The sequence below is a fragment of the Pongo abelii genome, chromosome 3, assembly GCF_028885655.2.
Source record: "Pongo abelii isolate AG06213 chromosome 3, NHGRI_mPonAbe1-v2.0_pri, whole genome shotgun sequence".
Classification (NCBI taxonomy): Eukaryota; Metazoa; Chordata; class Mammalia; order Primates; family Hominidae; genus Pongo; species Pongo abelii.
Genome location: NC_071988.2, coordinates 144688508 through 144710752, shown reverse-complemented (window position 1 = coordinate 144710752; position 22245 = coordinate 144688508). Strand labels below are relative to the sequence as shown.

Here is a 22245-nt window from a genome sequence, read left to right as displayed (position 1 = left end):
GTGAAGGAGATGTTCTTTATCTGCATTATTCAATAGAGTAGTCATTCACTACAGTGGCTATGGAGCACTTAAAATATGGCTAGTGTGAAACTGAGGAACTGAATTTTAAATTCTTTTTTTTTTTTAAATTTATTATTATTATACTTTAGGTTTTAGGGTACATGTGCGCAATGTGCAGGTTTGTTACATATGTATACATGTGCCATGCTGGTGCACTGCACCCACTAACTCGTCATCTAGCATTAGGTGTATCTCCCAATGCCATCCCTCCCCCCTCCCCCCACCCCACAACAGTCCCCAGAGTGTGATGTTCCCCTTCCTGTGTCCATGTGTTCTCATTGTTCAATTCCCACCGGTGAGTGAGAATATGCGGTGTTTGGTTTTTTGTTCTTGCGATAGTTTACTGAGAATGATGATTTCCAATTTCATCCATATCCCTACAAAGGACATGAACTCATCATTTTTTATGGCTGCATAGTATTCCATGGTGTATATGTGCCACATTTTCTTAATCCAGTCTATCATTGTTGGACATTTGGGTTGGTTCCAAGTCCTTGCTATTGCGAATAGTGCTGCAATAAACATACGTGTGCATGTGTCTTTATAGCAGCATGATTTATAGTCCTTTGGGTATATACCCAGTAATGGGATGGCTGGGTCAAATGGAATTTCTAGTTCAAGATCCCTGAGGAATCGCTACACTGACTTCCACAAGGGTTGAACTAGTTTACAGTCCCACCAACAGTGTAAAAGTGTTCCTATTTCTCCACATCCTCTCCAGCACCTGTTGTTTCCTGACTTTTTAATGATTGCCATTCTAACTGGTGTGAGATGGTATCTCATTGTGGTTTTGATTTGCATTTCTCTGATGGCCAGTGATGGTGAGCATTTTTTCATGTGTTTTTTGGCTGCATAAATGTCTTCTTTTGAGAAGTGTCTGTTCATGTCCTTCGCCCACTTTTTGATGGGGTTGTTTGTTTTTTTCTTGTAAATTTGTTGGAGTTCATTGTAGATTCTGGATATTAGCCCTTTGTCAGATGAGTAGGTTGCGAAAATTTTCTCCCATTGTGTAGGTTGCCTGTTCACTCTGATGGTAGTTTCTTTTGCTGTGCAGAAGCTCTTGAGTTTCATTAGATCCCATTTGTCAATTTTGGCTTTTGTTGCCATTGCTTTTGGTGTTTTAGACATGAAGTCCTTGCCCATGCCTATGTCCTGAATGGTAATGCCTAGGTTTTCTTCTAGGGTTTTTATGGTTTTAGGTCTAACGTTTAAGTCTTTAATCCATCTTGAATTGATTTTTGTATGAGGTGTAAGGAAGGGATCCAGTTTCAGCTTTCTACATATGGCTAGCCAGTTTTCCCAGCACCATTTATTAAATAGGGAATCCTTTCCCCATTGCTTGTTTCTCTCAGGTTTGTCAAAGATCAGATAGTTGTAGATATGCGGCGTTATTTCTGAGGGCTCTGTTCTGTTCCATTGATCTATATCTCTGTTTTGGTACCAGTACCATGCTGTTTTGGTTACTGTAGCCTTGTGGTATAGTTTGAAGTCAGGTAGTGTGATGCCTCCAGCTTTGTTCTTTTGGCTTAGGATTGATTTGGCGATGCGGGCTCTTTTTTGGTTCCATATGAACTTTAAAGTAGTTTTTTCCAATTCTGTGAAGAAAGTCCTTGGTAGCTTGATGGGGATGGCATTGAATCTGTAAATTACCTTGGGCAGTATGGCCATTTTCACGATATTGATTCTTCCTACCCATGAGCATGGAATGTTCTTCCATTTGTTTGTATCCTCTTTTATTTCATTGAGCAGTGGTTTGTAGTTCTCCTTGAAGAGGTCCTTCACGTCCCTTGTAAGTTGGATTCCTAGGCATTTTATTCTCTTTGAAGCAATTGTGAATGGGAGTTCACTCATGATTTGGCTCTCTGTTTGTCTGTTTTTGGTGTATAAGAATGCTTGTGATTTTTGTACATTGATTTTGTATCCTGAGACTTTGCTGAAGTTGCTTATCAGCTTAAGGAGATTTTGGGCTGAGACGATGGGGTTTTCTAGATATTTAATTATAATCAGTTGAAAATTAAACAGTTAAATGTAGCTAGTAGCCTCCATCTTTAGACAGTGCATATGTGCATGAGGAGACGTATGAGTGTGTTCACTGTACACTGAAATGTCAGGTCGAAAACTCCAGATAAGGACCTAAATATAAAAGGTAAGACTTTAAAGTACTTAAAAGAAAATATGATTTTGGCAGCATGTGGTGGCTCACACCTGTAATCCCAGCACTTTGGGAGGCCGAGGCAGGTAGATTGCTTAAGCTCAGGAGTTAGACACCAGCCTGGCCAACATGGTGAAACCCTGTCTCTACCAAAAATACAAAAATTAGCTGGGTGTGGTGGCGGGTACCTGTAGTCCCAGCTACTCAGGAAGGTGAGGCACGAGAATTGCTCGAGTCCAGGAGGCGTAGGTTGCAGTGAGCTAAGATCACACCACTGCACTCCAGCTTGGGCAACAGACCGAGACTCTGACTCAAGAAAAAAAAAAAAAAGAAGAAGAAAAGACTATATGATTTTGTGTGTACTGAAGGATTTCTTTAGGAAGACATAAAACCCACAAATCATAAGGAAACAGACTGATAAATCTGATGATATTAAACACTCCTGCAATAAAAGGCCACATGGAACATAAACAAAGTATAAAGACAAGAAATAGGACTGGGAGAGGATATTTGTGAACATATAACTGACAAAGGATTAGTAGTCAGATTATATAAAGAACTACAAATTAGTAGGAAAATGACAACCACTCATGGAAAACAAAAAATGGAGAAGGGTATTGTTAAAGTTTTAGAGAGGCCACAAAATAACCCTATTTTCCTTATCTAAATACAATAGGTGATGGGTAGTAGAAGAGAGAGAGAAAGATGAAGACGGGGGAGAGAATATGGATAGATGAGAGGATGAGAATACAGAAGAGAAATAAATACGAAGATAAAAATATCAAAATGCAAATTTTATTACTGGAGAATGTACCTTGTATGTATAGTCACAAGAGTTTCCTAATATTTAACCTTTTATTAGATGTGGCTATCTACTCACTCACATGAGCTAATTACAGGTTCCTTTTCTGGAGCAAAGCCCTCCCTAAGCTTATAGCATGGTAGAGTAGGCACTATGGAACCTCTGTGCGTCTAGGTAGTTGCCAAAAAAAAAAAAAAGAGTCCAGAGTGGGTTTAGCTGCATATGCTCCATTTCTTTACCTAAACCAGTTATGACACTCCTTCTCACAGGAATATGAGAAGCAATAGGAACACCCTTATATTTCAGAATTGGTAATATTTGACAGTAATATCTAAACACAGATTTATATTTCTTCTACATGGTATCACTTATATGAATCAAAGTATAATTTCACTTTTTAATTAACCAAATGAATTCAAACAATGTTCTTCCCCAGCTTTACATATCAGAATTACCCTGCCAAACTGCTTGTAATTGATACAGCTCTAACAGAAGTTAGCAGTCCATGAAAAGTGCTTCCTAGACAGCAAGATGAGGGCATTTCTTAGAGCAATGGGTAATGAGTGACATCACTGCAAGTTTTGCTTGGAAGTAGTTTTTAAAATCTCTACACTGTTTCAGGCAATTTTCAGGTAACAAATAGATGGAGCCCCTCTGTAATACTGCAGTGAAAGAGTTGAATCCTAACTGTAAGCGCCAATTTTGATGAAACCTGAGGCAGTGTTTACCTACAAACTGGCTTAATAACATTCTTCACAATACTCACAAAACCAAAGAGAGTGTTTTGTAAAAAATATGAATAATGAAATGCCTCAATATACAGTACACTATGGAAGTCATAATTCTGATAAACCTACCCCACAGTAGCACCTAATCTCCTTCTGTCTTAGTCAATTCTTCTTTCATTCCTGTGAATACCTTTATTATTAACCTCTGTCCATTAATCTACTACAGGAAGTCCTTTCACTGAAGTAGGAAGAGAAGATAGAGGTACCCTTCAAGCCTTTCTCATTCTTCTGGCTCTATTAAATATGCACAGGAAAGATGAAAATCTAACTAGAAAATTGATACTTCAAAGTCCTCTATTCATCTCTGTGCAATCTCGCCACAACCATGAAATCAGATGAGGTTAGATACAAAAAGCACACTGCTTTATTTTTTGCCTTGATCATTAATGTTGAGATGGAAAGCTGATGAAACAAAATGTGACACATATGTTTCCGGAATTAATTCAAACGCTGGTATGAGGCCAAAAGTGTTATTACCTAAACAGAGATACAGTCACCACATCAACTGCTACCGTGGTGCATACAATGTCATCAGGAACTTCTCTTTCCCATCTCTTAAACATTTAAGCCGATGCACATTTTTGAAAAGAGAATAGTCACAGTATTGTTGTAATGTTCCCAGGACCATTACTTAGGAACAGTGTATTTCCAATATTCAAATGAAGCCAGGCGTGGTGTCTCACACCTGTAATCTCAGCACTTTGGGAGGCTGCAGTGGGAGGATCAATTGATTCCAGAAGTTCAAGACCAGCCTGGGCAACATAGGGAGACCCTGTCTCTTAAAAAAAATAAATTAGCCAGGTGTGGTGCACGCCTGTGGTTCCAGCTACTTGGGAAGCTGAGGTGGGAGTATCACCTGAACCCGGGCTGCAGTGAGCCATGATCTTGCCACTGCACTCCAGCCTGGGTGACAGAGCAAGACCCTGCCTCCAAAAAAAAAAAGCAAAGCAAATGACCTTAGCAAATGATTAAATTAAAATGAACTCAGACTAAACTAGTACAATTAATCTACGCAAAAGTGGGTGTAGGCAAATGGAAGGCATCTTTTCACAGATTACAAATGAAGGCTAAGGCAATACTCAAAGAGAGCAGTCAAAGTCAGGGAACTGGAGTGAAACAAACAGTAGTAAACCTGTTGTTCCGGGTACAGCCACTCTGGATGGCCCATTCTTAAGATTCATGAGCAAAGTGAAACATTTTACCTTGTGGTTAAAAACTTGATCTGATTAAGACCAGTGTACATTGAGGGTTAAAGGAGATTCTGTGTTTAAACTAAATTGGAAAAGTCAAATTAAAAAAAAAAAAAAGAAAGAAAAAAGGCATCCGAAGGGCTCTAGCTGAAAAAGGAGGCTTCTCTAGGAAACAATTTATAAGAAAATAAGTTATGGAGTGACTCTGGTCCCTGGGTATACATCCCAGGTCTCCACTTGTGGTAAACTTACGACTCTGAGCAGATGATAAAGAATGAACAAAACATAAATGGAAAATCATAGGTGAAAAAGAGTTCCTATAAAAGGCAGGGAAATAACAAAGAGAGAATTCCGCAGAGCAGGGTTTCTTAATCCCAGCAACACTAACATTTTGGGCCAGTTCTTTCCTGTTTCACATATATTACCTCATATACTTATAATGAACCTGCGAGATAGATAGACAGCACTGGCACTAAGAAATTAAGGCTTTTAGGATACCAGTTTTAGATAAGAGCCAGTTAAGTAGTAGCATCAAAATGTCAAGCCCAGATCCTCTAATGTCCAAAGACTATATTTTTGTCCCAACACCCAGTTGCTTTTGAATTGTGAGAGATTTGGGTACTATGAAGAAAATGCATTTAGAAATAATCAAAAGAAATTCACTTGATAAACTTGTAAGTTTAATGACTTTGACAACTGCCTCAACATTACCCTACAATGACTAGCATATTTATAGAACTCTCGGGCCCAATAAACCAATACTATTAAGACATCTACCTACCAAATGATGCCTTCATGATTCTATCCTTTTATGATTAATCCTATTTATAATAGATAAACCATTAAAACAATAATCATTTTTTATGATCAGCATTTTAAAACAGAAGTGAGGTCAATCAAGACCTTTGGAAAAGATCAGTACATCTCAAGGAAAGAAAAAGGCTACAGGGGAAATATTGCTAACTTGGAAATAAATTTGAAGCAATAATGTAGTTCCACACTAGCAAAAAACAAGTGTAGTCTAATCACTAAGCTTATGTGATTGCTCTATGATCGACGAACAGTTTGTGAAGAAAAATGAGAATGAGCCTCCTTCTAGTCAAAGATTCTGGTTGTTCTTTAGGGTACACTGCAGAAATGTTATAAATATTTCAAGTTACTGTTAATATTTTATGGAAGATATACTACTTTTAAGAATATCGATATTTACAAGCAAATAAGGTTTTATGACATTTAGATGTCAAAAGTAGAAAAATGGCTTATATTTTTAATATTATAATGAAAATCACTGGGAAAAAATCACTACAATAAATAGGAAATTCTTACAGAACAAATTTTGTAGGAATGCATCTATTAAGGAGGCAATACTAAAATATACAAATCTTTAACAAAATTTAGAATTATAAAAATATATATGGTCTACCTAAGATTGTGTTCCATATGTTTAATGATAAGAATAAAAATGAAAGATTAAGAATGAAAGAGCACACCTCATTATCTTTCTTCCGTTTTTACTTAAATCCAGAAATACAACATTTAAAGACTAAAGTTCAGTGTTTTTTCTTTTTTTTTTTTTTTGAGAATGGGTCTCACTCTGTCACCTAGGCTGAAGTACAGTGGTGTGATCATGGCTCATTGCAGCCTCAACCTCCCAGTGCTCAAGTGATCCTCCTGCCTCAGCCTGCAGAGTAGCTGGGATTACAAGCATGTGCCACTACACCCAGCTAATTTTTGTATTTTTTGGACAGATGGGGTTTTGCCATGTTGCCCAGGCTGGTCTCGAACTCCTTGGTTCAAGAGATCCTCCCACCTCAGCCTCCCAAAGTGCGGGGATTACAGGTGTGAGCCACAGTGCCTGTTTTCTTTTTTTCAAAATTTTTGGCATTATATCCTTACAAAAAAACCTAGAGTATAAAGGATTAGAGAGGATCACTTTAGCTTAGATATAAAAATAACCAAATGATACAATTATTATGTCTAATCAGTAATAAATATAATTTTGATGTCAGAATTTCCAAGTTTCAAATAGAATACAAATATTCTTAATAACTAAATTAAAGACTATATTGTCTCCATATATATTTTAATTACAAAAAAATGATGTGCTTTTGAACGAAAACCAAAGTATATTCCTGGTTAAAAGTAGAATTCAGCGATAACAAGTAATACGTTGGGTAACTCAATGCCCTTAATACTTTCTTCTTTATAAGTGGTTTCAGCCATTCCAGAATGAACTTAGGGAACAACTACAGATTCAAGTTGATGCAAACAACTTCAAAAAAGTTCCATTAGATGTGACAAAGAGCTTACACATAAAGTAGCTGTGAAGAGCTATTTCAGAGAGTACCGTAAACACAAATGCACACCATAAAGAACAACAGCAGAAACCAAGCTAAAGTGAGCATTGACTTCTCTCTTTAGTGGTTATTTATAATTTTGAATGACTAGATTTGCTACCTATTTTATTTACAAAACAATAGTAACAAAAGAGGCACTACAAAAATCATGGATGTAGTTTCTTTTTCCCAAGCCTTTCCCTTTGTATCTAGGCTCATCCTCTTTCCTCTTTTCTTTCCCCATAAAGCAGTGTCTAGGAGCCACTGCAATGACAAACTAGTCTTTTGGGTAGCTCAGTGAGTTTTCAAGCTCCACCATGTAGTGGCATTCATTAGAGCTTTGCAGGTACAAAGCTGTCCCCTTCTCCACCCCACATATCTATATTCCCACTTTGAATGGCCAATGAATAGGGTATTCTCTTTTTAATTAAGGTAACTTCTTAGAAACAACCCTCCCTGCCCCCCAGCTTTACACTGCACACCATCAACCTCATATATATTCAGTTCTTTTATCACAAAACTGTATATACAGTTTTTATTTTTTCCTTTTATGACCCTAAAACTCATATTTTTCAAAAATGAAACCTTAGAAAACCAGAAGTCATCATTGAAGACATTCAATAAGACATTCCAACTACATTTCAAATTTAAAATGATGTACCTTTTATAAGATTATTAGACTGTAGAAAACTAAAACTTACAAATGAGAAGAGCATTTCCTACCTTTTAAGAAAAGAAGGCATTCAGCTTCAACATGTCACCGACTTCTATTTGAACAACTTCTATACTAAACTCTAAAAGCTGTCTTAGGCAAAAACAATGATGTCAAATTGCCTCATTCTGAAAAGGCACTATCTTAAGAAGTAAAACTTTTACACTTAATTTTTATTCGAACTTTCCATTGCTGGGATTCTAATTATTCTGTGGTCATAATATTCATATTAGATGAATCAATATTACTACACTATTTTCAGTTGTAAACGAAACCAGAAACACATAAATGATCTACTTCCAAAATAATTCTTATGCCAGAATTCCTAGACTAAGATATTATTATTAAAACCTATAGAATTTTTGGCATTATATCCTTATCATGAATGTGTGACTAAGCTGTTTAATCAGATTAACTACTTATGATCCAAAGCTTAGCACTTTGAATGATACACTGTTGTAATTTTGTTTAGCTTCAAAGAAAACAAATACTTACCTATGTGACACCATGATATAGTCCATAAATACCTATGTTCCGACTTGATCTGACAAAAGTCCCCTTGAAACATAGTGGGAGATTTCTAATAATTAGAAACGTCAATACAATGCATATTTTCTAAGTAACTTTTTAAAGCCTCCATATATTGTGGTACTTAACTGATTTTCTACATTCTGATAACAATGAAACAGGAACATATTTTTAGTTTAGAAAATCAGAGCATGAGAATCATAAGAACTCCTTCATGCATAAGAAAAAAGATATCTATCATGCCTACCCCATTTCCTAGGTAACACTAGTCTTATTTTGGTAAGAGGTAAAATTATATATGTGAAGTAAGATAAAGTAGCAGGAAAGAAATGAAATTTGAAATCAGACCTGAGTTAAAACTTCACTTATTTCAGCTCTTGGCTGTGTAAGTTTGGGCAAAATTACTTCAACCTATTTAGTGTAAGGTGGTACATATTTAAAATGTAGATATTTATACTTAGACTCTCACAGAGTTGCATGACAAATAAAATGATATGTAAAACAGAGTAAAGGGTAGTGTCAAAAATAAGGATCTACAGTAGCTATTGTAACAGTTACTATGACTTTTTTCATGTTATGAACCTTTAAATACTAGATAGATAATAAAAAACAGTAAAATGGGCATAACAACATCTACCTCATATGAGATAGAATAAAAATTAAATGAGATAAACAGGTACAGCACCAACTCAGTGGCTAAATAAAGGTTAACTATTACTAATATTCCTCCAATTTTTCAGATACCTGAACTTAATACTTTCAAAAGAGCCATCAATCAACTTCATTTCTGGGAAGGGGTTAGCGAGCACCAAATTGGCTTTGCCTAGGTTTCACCTACAAAATAAAGGGATAGCCTTGGCAGGCAGTTAAAAGACCTGAGTTTTAAGATTGACTCTGCTACAAATGAAGCTATAATTTGGCCAAATTCATCTTATCAACATAATGCTATAATTTATGTGACTGCCCCTGGGAAATTTGATTTATTACGCTAACCAAAGAATCAACATTATTGGCAACTTACTAATGGCTTTTCACTGTTTATTTTCACTTTAGAAATGATCATGCTGGACCTTACTAAAAGGAATACACTTTATGTAGATAACTGGCAGAAATATCATAGAACAATTCCAAAACATTGGGCAAAAGATTTTCCTTCTTAAGTCAGACAGCACTTTAGAAAAGTATGAGGGGTGGAACATGAACCACAATCAGACTTATTTTCTCAAAATATGTATAAACATAAAAGCCTAAAAAATATTTTTAAAAGATCTCAGAATATTTAGAATGCCAAAATCATAGTAGGGTGTATAGATACTTATTTTAACACAAAACAGACCAGTATCATTTGTTTCAGGTAGAGTTATTTGATATCAGATTTTCACAGAAACCTAAATGTTCGCTAAAATCAACATGTATATCTCATATTTTTACATACACCAGCTTCCCTTTACTTAGTTATGGCTTTAGTTTAAAAAAAAAAAATCAGGTTGGGGCCAGGTATAGTGGCTCACGCCTATAATCCCAACACTTTGGGAGGCCAGGTTGGGAGGATCACTTGAGCCCAGGAGTTCAAGACCAGTCTGGGCAACATGGCAAGACCCCATCTCTACCATAAATGAAGGAATGAATGAATGAATGAATGAATAAATAAGCAAGCCGGGCATGGTGGTGAATGTCTGTAGTCCCAGCTATTCAGGAGGCTGGGGTGGGAGGATGGCTTGAGCCTGGGAGGTGGAGGCTGCAGTGAGCTGAGATCATGCCGCCACATCCCAGCCTGTGTCACAGAGCCAGAACCTATCTCAAAAAAACAAAACAAACAAAAAAAACCAGGTTGGGCTCATGTAAATCAAGCAGCCAACATAAAATAATTTTATACTCTTTCTTTTCCATTTTTCTTTTATTGTGTTAGATTAGAAATCTAAATAGTTTTTGCCAAATGAATGTGACTATCATCTTAGCCTATGTGCAACATATATATACTACTCTAAAAAGTGTCAAGTCTTGTAAGAAAACTACAGAGTGAATACTCTATACCTGCATATTTCTATTAATAAAATGCTAATAATGCACATGTAGCATAACTAATTTGAGACTCTCATGAAATAAACTTTTATTCACGTTCTATTTTAAAGAATTCTACTTAAAATTTAAATTTAGTCTAACTTTTTTCCTAAGCAAATACCATCTGTCAGAAAATAATAATATAATCATGTACAACAATAAACAATGATTTACTGAGTGACTGTTATGTACCAAGCATTTACATGTTATATTATTTCATTTAATCTCAAAGTACCTCAATGAAATGAAGCTTTACTACCTGTATTACCTTTACTTTTTTGAAGGGTGGTTAAATAAATTGCTCAAATTCATACAGGTAGTAAGTAACAGAACCAGATTTCAAACTCACATCTGTCTTACTCTAAAAACCATGGTACTGACTGGTTCTCAAACCTGGCTGAATCTTCTGAAATTATAGATTGATAGCTCTGACCCCCTCCAAGATTCTGATTTAATAAGTCTGGTTCACGGCCAGGAAATCCTTGGTTTTTCAAAGCTTATCTGGTGATTCTGATGTACAGCTAGATTTCGAAAGTACTGTACTAAGTTATTTCTGTTTTCTTCCCCCCTTAAACTGTGTATAACGCAAAACCAAATAAAACTGAAAAATCCATCTTAGATTTCTAGGGAGCTTCCTTCTTTGCTTCCTTCTCCCCAACAGATGAGCTACCACTAGCCAAGGCACAGCTTTTATTATATGCAATTTGGTTTCAAGTGGCTTTTGTTGGAAATAACTAATTGAGGGAAGAAGGGTCAAGAAAAAAGTAAACTGGGAATTAACTATCTTTCAATTGGACAGAACCTATCCAGTCCCCAGGAATATTTTTCTTTTTATTCTTCTGTCACTGACAAAGGAGATAAAGAGAACTACTGAGGGAATGGAGCAAATGCAAACTAAGAAGGAAAGACAACAGTTTTATACTTTAAGCAGTATTTACACCTGAGAGGTAAATGGGAACATCTAATACCTAGGCAGATGGAAGTCCTAGAATTAGTCAACAAATTTCTGAGTGCCTACAATGTGGCAGGCACTATGTTAAGAGGTTCATTATCTATATTCCAGAGAGCATTTGATACCATTGGGTTAGTTAGAAAGGAACAATATAATTAAAACCTAGGTATAAGTTCTAGTTGGAAAAGCTACTGACTTACCTTAGATAACTAGCCAATGAGTGTCTATTTGCCAGATGCTATACTATGAAGAATTATTGGCCTTACTGGTTAGTGGTTTTTTAATTAAAATTTTTTTTCCTATAATAAAATGTATAAAGGGAAATTCAGTTATGAAAACATGCAGTTTAAAAGAATGACTCCTAATGATGATTTTATGTTTTGTGCTTTATAAAGGTATCTTAGTCTCACATTTCAATTAAAAAATAATTAAAGAATTTTAAGAGATAGGCAGAGTTAGTGTCATTTCATCAATTTGATGAACAGGAAGTAGAAACTCAGAGTTTCAGAGCTTAGCTGCGACCAGAGAGTCTAGAAAGTAGCAAATCAAGGACCCAAATTCAGACTTTCTGACATTGAATTCACATGCCATATAGCTTGACCTCAGATGATACTAATCTCAGCATTAATCAAACTTAATACGACTAAATTATTTTCTGTAGTAAAGTGTGTATCTAAAATTAGAAAACAAAAGCAAATAAATAGGTATTTCATAAATTCTTCACATATGAAGTGACTATTAGATTATCTTCATAAAATAGCCAGAGAAGATAAAACCAATTATACAGACTACCCCAAAGCACACAATTAGTTTGGGGCAGAACTTGGTCTAGAACTAGGCCCCAAAACAGCCAGTGGGCCAAACCTATTTTCATAGAGCACTTGAGCTTGGAATCATTTCTACATTTTTATTAATTTATTATTATTTATTATTGCTATTTTCTTTGAGACAGGGTCTGACTCTCTGCCACCCAGGATGGAGTGCAGTGGCACAATCTCAGCCTTGATCCCATGGGCTCAAGCAATCCACCCACCTCAGCCTCCTGAGTAGCTGGGACTACAGGTGCATGTGACCATGTCCAACTAATTTTTGTATTTTTTTGTAGAAACAGGGTTTTGCCATGTTGCCCAGGCTGGTCTTGAGCTCCGGGGATCAAGCAATCCACCCACCTTGCCTCCCAAAGTGCTGGGACTACCATGTGTGAATCACCGTGCTTGGCCAGTTTCTACATTTTTGAAGGGCTGTAAAAAAAATAGAGGAGGAGGGCCGGGTGCAGTGGCTCACGCCTGTATCCCAGCACTTTGGGAGGCCGAGGCGGGCAGATCACAAGGTCAGGAGATCGAGACCATCCTGGCTAACACGGTGAAACCCCATCTCTACTAAAAATACAAAAAATTAGCCAGGCGCGGTGGTGGGTGCCTGTAGTCCCAGCTACCTGGGAGGCTGAGGCAGAAGAATGGCGTGAACCCGGGAGGCGGAGTTTGCAATGAGCTGAGATCGCACCACTGCACTGCAGCCTGGGCGACAGAGTGAGACTCCGTCTCAAAAGAAAAAAAAAAAAAGAGGAGGAGGAGGAAGAAGAGAGTGTAGAGGGTGGTGAGAGAGGAGATTCCACAGAGATTATATGTGGCCTGCATAGCCTAAAATATTTACTACCCAGCCCTTTACAGAGAAAGTTTGCTGACCCTTGTTTTATCAAAAAAACAGAGATACTGAGTGAGACCTAAAAACAAAAAGAATATTACCCACACAATCCTGGTACACCAGATAATAAAAAATAATTTTAAAGTTTAGTTAAAACTTCTTTATAAAGGAGGAATTAAATACAATATCCTTTTCCTTTTCAAAATACCGAAATGTTTTAAGGTAGCTTTAGTTCATTTTTTCAACATCTCTATTCTCAGGAATTTCTGATTTAGAATCATGTCAAGTGGGATTTTTAATATTTGTTTACAATGTGCAAAAAACACAAGAATCAGGGTAGAGAATTATAGTATGAATGCCAAAAATAAGAATTTAGCTTACCTAACAGATATATAATTCCCTCCTCACAAAAACAAATCACACTCTGGTTTATACCTACTAGAAACATCGGGGATTTAGATATCAGTAGTAACCCAACTGTTACTTCCCACTACAGTGTCAACCACAAGTTTTAAGTAACATATGTACCACATATGGACCTCTATGAATATGAAATCTGTCTCCTACCACCACAGAGGGTAAAGAGGTTTGAAAAAAAATCACTTTTGTTCCAAAATGTACCTGAAAAATAGCTAAATAAATGGTTACATACTAAGTTTTGTTGTTGTTGTTGTTGTTGTTGTTTCTGAGACAGAGTCTCACTCTGTCGCCCAGGCTGGAGTGCAGTGGCATGATCGTAGTTTACTGTGACCTCTGCCTCCTAGGTTCGAGCGATTCTCGTGCCTCACTCTGCCGAGTAGCTGGGATTACAGGAACTTGCCACGATGCCTGGCTAATTTTTGTATTTTTAGTAAAGACAAGGTTTCACCAGGTTGGCCAGGCTGGTCTTGAATGCCTTACCTCAAGTGATCTTCCCGCCTCATCCTCCTAAAGTGCTGGGATTACAGGCGTGAGTCACTGTGCCTGGCCATGGTTATACTATTAAGTTCTTTATTACCTTTCCCTTTCCTTTGTAATCACATGTTCAAACACCTTATAAATTTTTGATAAAATTCCTCTAGAAAGAACACATTTTCTGTTAATGATTTTAACAGAATATCCAATGATAAAGGCACTAATTCTTATAGTATTGTCAAAAGGATGATATTTATTATGTGTGTGTACATGTATGGAAAACCACATCAAGTTCTATTCCTGATATGAAGATATTAAATAAAGTCCCACTTAAAGTATGTGTGAGTTGGTTGGGGGCAGTGGCTCACGCCTGTAATCCCAGCACTTTGGGAGGCTGAGGTGGGTGGTTTGCCTGAGCTCAAGAGTTCCAGACCAGCCTGGGCAACATGGTGAAACTCTATCTCTACTAAAATACAAATAAAATAAAATAAAATGAAATGAAATAAATTAGCCGGGTGTGACTGCACACACGTGTATTGCCAGCTACCTGGGAGGCTGAGGCATGAGAATCAAGAATCACTTGGACCCGGGAGGCAGAGGTTTTAGTGAGCCGAGATCATGATACTGCACTCCAGCCTAGGTGCTGCAGTGAGACTCTGTCACGTACTTACAGACATATGTAAGTAAGTAAATAAGTAAATAAATAAATAAATAGTATGTGTGAGCTGACAATTTTAAGAACTGCAAAAACCACGCTCAGTTATCCAGGTGGGGGGGCAACCTGTCTGCTCCCATCCTACTCCTCCTTCTAGATTGCTGGCATCTGAAGGAAAAACTGCCTATGGTCCTCATCCAATTAGGTACACTAGCTTGAAAATACTTCTTCAAAAGGTATTCATTCTTTTCGGCTTCTTACTATGCTCTATAACCCTGGAACCAAGAGTGTAGGTGATGTAGAAAATGTAAATGATATATCTAGGAATGGAAAATGGGCTGCATGTGCATGTACAATTGTGACACTGTCCATTAGCTCTATTTCTTAAGCTCAAAAACAGATCAAGTACCTTTCAATAACCTTTTTAGTGTAAATGAGCTTTAGAATCAGGAGTGGAGAAGCCTATGTGCAGGGACTGATGGAAGCACAGGAGCATGTGAAATTAAATACCATTTGTACACTTGCAGCAGTATTGTTTTCCCAATACTCTTTATTGCAAAGATAATATGTCAGCATATTATAGATTTAAAAGAGGTTGCAAGCTAACATTCTTAATATATTTCTTAGGAAAATGTAAATTTGGACAATTTATAAAAAACAACCCAATTTTTAGAACACAGTTCCGTCTTAAACCTATCTACGTAAAACAAACATGGAATTTCTACATATTCAGAGAGAAAACACATAGAAATTTTCAAGAGTTCAAACCTACAAGTCTGAAAGAATAAGTTCCTGAAGAAACAATGGGAGTGATTTCTCTCAGGGAAGCAAGGGTCTTATATAATATACAGATTTCATAACATGTTTTCATCAGCAAAATTTCTGAGTAATTCACAATTAGAGGTGTTATTCAAGAATATGAATGGAGATACATTTGTTTCTTAAACAAAATTTTTTAAATAGTTCCTAATAGACAAGGAAAAAACCTGGGGATCTGTTATGGATTTACAGAAGTAGTATATAAAGAGTAACTATCCTTAAAAATTAATGTCAGCTACAGAGTGGAATAACAGACATGGGAGACTTGGAAAGATGGGAGGGAAGGAGACGGGTAAGGGATGAGAAATTACCTAATGGGTTCAAGGTACAGTATTCCAGTGACGATTACACTAAAAGCCCAGACTTTACCACTAGAGTATAGCCATGTAACAAGTGCATTTGTACCCTCTAAATCTATTTCAAAAAAACTCAGCATTTTCAAAGCTTATAGAAAGAGTCCTGAATTTCCTCCTGTATTATTAATGAAGATTCATGTAAATTATAGAGATGATTAAACAATTTGATGACATAAAACTAATGTAGTATACTTTCTCTTGGCTGACTATAAAATGACATAAATTACGCAAAATAATGTTTTAAAACATAACACCAAGACACCATTCCAGAACACAGCCAATTAAGAAAGAGAGCAGTAAGACACAAGGAGGCAGTGCTTCACAAATGCATGAGCTGATCTTCATAGTCCCCTATGCGGCCATGCGGCTCAATGTGGTTGAAACACTGGAAAGGGCAAAGCAAAGCATAATGAGGACCCCGGGAGACAGAGACCTACATATTCACGTTGGAAGAGGTGAGCAGAAAGTTAGAAAAATCAAAATTAAGCTTTCTTCTTTCCTACATTAAAGAATCTATGCTGTTAATATCGAAAATACTGCCTCTAGATACTTATTAAGGAAGATGAAGTGAAGACACAAGGACATTTACTTTTTTAAAAAGAAATCACTGGTAAGAGGACTAGAGTGGAGGTAGGAAGTCTCTTTACTCCTAAAAAAATCAAGGTCTGGCCAGCACGGTGGCTCACGCCTGTAATCCCAGCACTTTGGGAGGCCAAGATCTCCCAAATCAGAGCACTTTGGGTGGATCACAAGGTCAAGAGACTGAGACCATCCCAGCCAACACGGTGAAACCCTGTCTCTACTAAAAATACAAAAATTAGCTGTGCATGGTGGTGCACGCCTGTAGTCCCAGCTACTTGGGAGGCTGAGGCAGAATTGCTTGAACCTGGAAGGCAGAGGCTGCAGTGAGCCGAGATCGTGCCACTGCACTCCAGCCTGTTGACAGAGTAAGACTCCGTCTCAAAAAAAAAAAAAAAAAAAAAATCAAGCTCTTTTCTACAGTTAAAAAGTAAATGACAAAATAACATGATTACACAGACACTAAATTTAAGGTTCATGAAGGAATCTTTTCCTTAAGATATAATAAACTTGGTTTCTCTGGAGCTAATATGATGACTTTTGTACTTTGAAAGCTTTTGGGTACATTTAAAGCTAACTCAAGTTCCCACATGAAATATTAATGCTATCATTTTACACTGGCGGGCATGTTTTATTTTAACAAGCATCAACATGCTATCATTACAACAGCTCATTCCTGTTGGGGGAAATGTAAGACATTTAGGAAAAGCTTAAAGAAGGTATTCCTCCTCCTCCCCCTCTTCCCCCACCTCCCACAAGGCAAGAGTAGTAAATGTAGATAAGATGCTGGGCTACACGTCCTCTCCCACTCTTTCCCTTACCACTTTTCTGCAGAAGTGTAAACTTGTTTTAAGACTTTAGCTGCTGAAAATGAATTATCATAATTTTCAATCTACATAGCACACTATCACATTGGTCCATACAAGGTTCTTCTCTTATTTAATATTTCCTTTCACCCCCAGTATTGGCTACTGGCCCCTTCCCTCCAACCACACTAGAGATGAAAACCCTTGTATTTGGTATAGGGCCTTGTATACATATATTCATCCTTGAATAATACATACTACTGTTTTATTTATTATGTCTGTAATTTACATAAATAATATTATGTTATAGGTCTTGCTGTAAGCCCTTTTTAATAATCACTACTACATTTTTAAGATCTTGTGTGTTGTCGAAGTACTGAAAAACAGAAGAGCATATTTGAGAGCTGCTCTGGTATTATACTACTAGCATAGCCTTTATGTTATCATGAGCTGGTCTGAGACTCACTTGGTATTCTGTTGAACATGAACAATTTCACAGAACAGCAACATTAGACGAGGCCACTCTGTGACAGTAACAGATCAAGACAAAAACAAGACCGCAGCATACTCAGGTATGGACAAATATGAACACTCTTCAAGCCACAAAATAAACATATATTCCCAGTTCCAGCTAGTAAGAGTGACTGCTTCTTTACCAATTATACCATTAGCTTCACTCTATTCTTTCCTGCTTACAGATGATTTAATTAAGATAATCAATCATGGCGTTGTCTCTGCCTCCTGAAAGTAAGCAATCCAGTACAATGCCCACTTTCTTAAGCTCTCCCCCATATCATCTCATACAAGCTGAGGTCTTATAATTCCCTCCTAACATCCTCTTGCTAAGACACCCCCAGTTCTGCAAGGTGTACATTACCCCACCATACAAGGAGGAATAAACCCAACTTGTTCTACTCCAGGTGTGTGTTCCCAGGAGTCTCTGGCTGGAGTGCATTGCCTGCACATTTATTTTATTGCTCTGTTACAGAATGTTCCACAGGATGCATCCGTTGCATTTTACTTGACCATTCTCATAGTGATGGACACTTAAGTTGTCCTCAACCCCACACTACCAGAAACACTTCCACAGTAAACATCCTGGGATCCACCACATTATCAAGCTGAAATGTGTTTCAATAGAATATGTACACAAAATGGGACTCCTGGGTGACAAGTTATAAACACACTTACTTTTACAAAGGACTGTGACATTGCTCTTCAGACCAGCTGTGTCAGCCTGCATTTCAACCAGCAGTGCATGAATGTCCTCATTACCCCAAATCCTCACCTATATTTTGATTTACCAACTGATTTTTCAAAAACTTCTTCCCAAATAGATGGGAAGTGGTATGTTGTTTCAATTAGCATTTCTCTAATTCCTCATAAGGTTGAACATCTCTCTTTATACACTTAGACATTAAGGAGTCCCTTCCATGAACTGTCTAGTAATAACTTTTGCTTTTGTATATATTGGTTTCTTCTTGATTTGAAAGCATTTTTCATACGGTCTACATATTTATCTCTTGTCTGCTTATGACACTGCAGATATCTTCTTCCAATCTGTCACTATTCTGTTAATTTTTTTAATCATTGAACAAAAATCTTTAGTTTTGACAATGTAAAGCAAAAAAAATGTATCCCTGATAGTTTGTGCTTTTGCAGTCTGATTTAAGAAGTTCTTCCTCATATCAAGATTAGAAAATAGGCTGGGCATGATGGCATGCCTGACCCCAGGAGTTCAAGACTAGCCTGGGCAAAATGGTGAAACCCCATCTCTACAAAATCAGCCGAGCATGGTGGCATGCAGCTGTTGTCCCAGCTACCTGAGAGGGGTAAGGTGGGAGGGTTGCTTGGGCCCAGGAGGTTGAGGGTGCAGTGAGCCGTGATTGTGCCACTGCACCCCAGCCTGGATGACAAAGCAAGCCTGTGTCTCAAAATTATATATATGTATATTAAAAAAAAAATCAGAAAAATATTCTCTTACATTTTCTTCTATTAGCTCTGTGGTTATATCTGTCACTTTTAAGTCCTTGTTCTCTGTGGAGTTCACATGGTATGTGATGTGAAGTAGGGGCCCAACTTTATTTTTAAAATTTTGTAAACCAGTCTTCAAGAACCTACTAAGCAACATTCCTTTTCCCCACCATGGTTCTGTTTTTGACCTGTCTCTTCTGTTTCATTAGTGTAATCATTTGTTTCTATGCCAGTTCCATACTACTTTTACAAATATGGATTAAAATGTGGTTGAAAAAATCATCCCTCTTCCTGATACATTTCAAAATAGACTTAGCCATCTAAGAAACTTTTTCTACATCAGAGTCAGTTAACTGAGGCTCCCCAAAAGTCCTATTATAATTTTAATTGGAATTGGATTTGGGGAGAATTGATATCTTTATGTTGTTATGTGCCCCACCAATAAACATGTTATAGCTCTTCATTAACCAAGTTTTCATTTATGTCCTTTAGTAAAGTTTTGTAATTTGTTCCATAAAGCTATTATAATTTTTTGTTAGGTTAATGTTTAAATGCATTATACTTTTTGTAATTGCTGTGAGTTTTGAAATGTAGTCACTGCTAAATCTGGAAAAACAAAACTACTGAAAGTATACTGAAAGTATATAGCTTGCTTGAAAGTATATAGCTTGAAACTATTGAAAGTATATAGCTTGCTTCTTCTAGTTCTAATAATTTGCCCACATAGACAATGTATAACTTCCAAGTAAGGACTATTTTGTCCATTTTAGTTTCTCTTTTCCGCTCCACCATTTCTCTGTCCACCTTTATTTCACTTTTTTTTTTTCTTATTGGACTAGTCAGATCTATATCAAGAATATATATTTGTCTTGCTTTGTATAAAGCTTGATTAAAGCTTTGGTATTGATATTTGTTGTAGGCTTTTGTATATAACTAGTTTGTAAAGTTTCCTTCTATTCCTAACTTTCTAAACTTTTAATCATATAGTTAAAGTTTATCAAATGCTTTTCAAAGCATACTTTTAGACAATTATATAATTTTTTTGCCTATTACATATTTTCACCATTAATATAGTGAATTTCTTTGATTTTTAAAATGTTAAACCAGCCTTAACTTCCTTAGATAAAATACTATATTAAAAAATTACCAGCTGGGTGCAGTGGCTCAGGCCTATAATCCCAGCACTTCGGGAGGCCGAGACAGGCAGATCATGAGGTCAGGAGTTTGAGACCAGCCTGGCCAACTTGGTGAAACCCTGTTTCTACTAAAAATACAAAAATTAGCTGGGCGTGGTGATGGGCGCCTGTAAGCCCAGCTACTCGGGAGGCTGAGGCAGAAGAATCATTTGAACCCAGGAGGCAGAGGTTGCAGTGAGCTGAGATTGCGCCATTGCACTCCAGCCTGGGTGACCGGGTGAGACTCTGACTCAAAAAAAAAAAAAAAAACCATCAAACTTATTCACTAAATTTGATTTAGAATTCCCACACTTGTAATGATAAGTGTGGCGGACCTATACTTTTCTCTTCTTGTGCTATTTTTTGGAATTAAGGTTGTACAAGCCTTGCAAAATTAGCCAGATAGCATCCTCGCTTTTTTTTATTTTTAAAGCATCCATATGAGACAGGAGTTACATCCCCTGAAAATCTGGTAACAATGTCCTATAAAATCTATTTGGCTTAGGAAAGTATGTCTGTTTATTCAGGTGTTTGTGTTTAGTTTTTGGGGAGGGCTTTGATTACCATTTCAATATCTTTGACAAATATTAACCTATTTAAGTTTTCTACTTTTTTACATTTTTACTTTCCATTTTCAGCCTTGTGATTTAATGTAAGAAAATTAATTACAAAGAGGTTTTGAACAACCAGTTCTTAATACAAATGAGATTCTTCAGAAACTGTACCTAGACTTCATAATGAGTCCCAAATTTTAAGCTTAGAGTGTCTCTAAGAAATGAGCTGTCTAGCAGAAAGTTCTGTTACTTGTCTCTAGAAAAAATGATCTGTTCCTATACGGTAGCCCCAGTATTGTAAACCAACAAAGCAACATCTTAATGGGAAAATCTTTAAAGCATTTATACTTCAAAAATAGGAAGTAGTCGTCTTCTGAAATAACAGACTTAAGTAACAGTGAACTAAATGAAGGAAAATTTCCTGAAGGCCCCATAAAATGGGTGAGAAATGTTTTGCCTCTGAACCTAGTTCCTGAATCATTTCATTTTGATGGTCTAAGCTAATGCTCTTTTTTGCCTATAGATTATAGGAAGATAGTGAAATTGGTTTAGGTACAGATTAAAGAGGCAACATTTCACTAAAGATGTAAAATGTTATTAGGGATACACTTTGATGGCTAAGTTTATGCTTTCTGGATAATTAAGACTAATGAAGCCTTCAAAGCTAGGAAGCTAATTTATCATGCAAAGACTATTAAATAGACAGACAAAACTCCTTCTCATAGTCTCAACTACTATATTATTTAACTTATCTTGTGTATGCTGCCCCATAGGGCTATAACAATTTTTATAAAGTGTTAGGATGAATGCTGACACACATCTTACTTTGTTTATCATTGAAGCCAGGCCAAAAGGCACTAATTAGGGTAGTTCTGCTACACAATGTTTATGTACTAATTACCCCACTTCCTAAACCAAATATTCCAAGAAGTATTAAGAATGCATGGGAAAAAAGTCACTGGTTGCAGCATCAAGTATGCTGCTTTACAAACAAAAAGAACAATACACTCTGAAAGGAAAAAAATATAGAAAAGTTCACACATGATATATAAAGTATGGTGAACAACTATGTTTTCCTAAAGGTGTAACAAGCATTATTATATTAAATAGCATAAGTACTTAATTTTAATAAGAATGGAGACTTCCAAATTAAGAAGAAAATAAAAATTTTAGAAAAAGGAAAATTTTAAACTATGTCACACACAGTC

At 36.6% G+C, this 22245-nt stretch overlaps 1 protein-coding gene across 6 annotated transcripts in view; it reads right to left on the bottom strand.

Annotated features, from left to right (window-relative positions):
• AFG2A (AFG2 AAA ATPase homolog A) overlaps positions 1-22245 on the bottom strand; it is a 409783-nt gene that overhangs the window by 148975 nt on the left and 238563 nt on the right. The window lies entirely within an intron of this gene.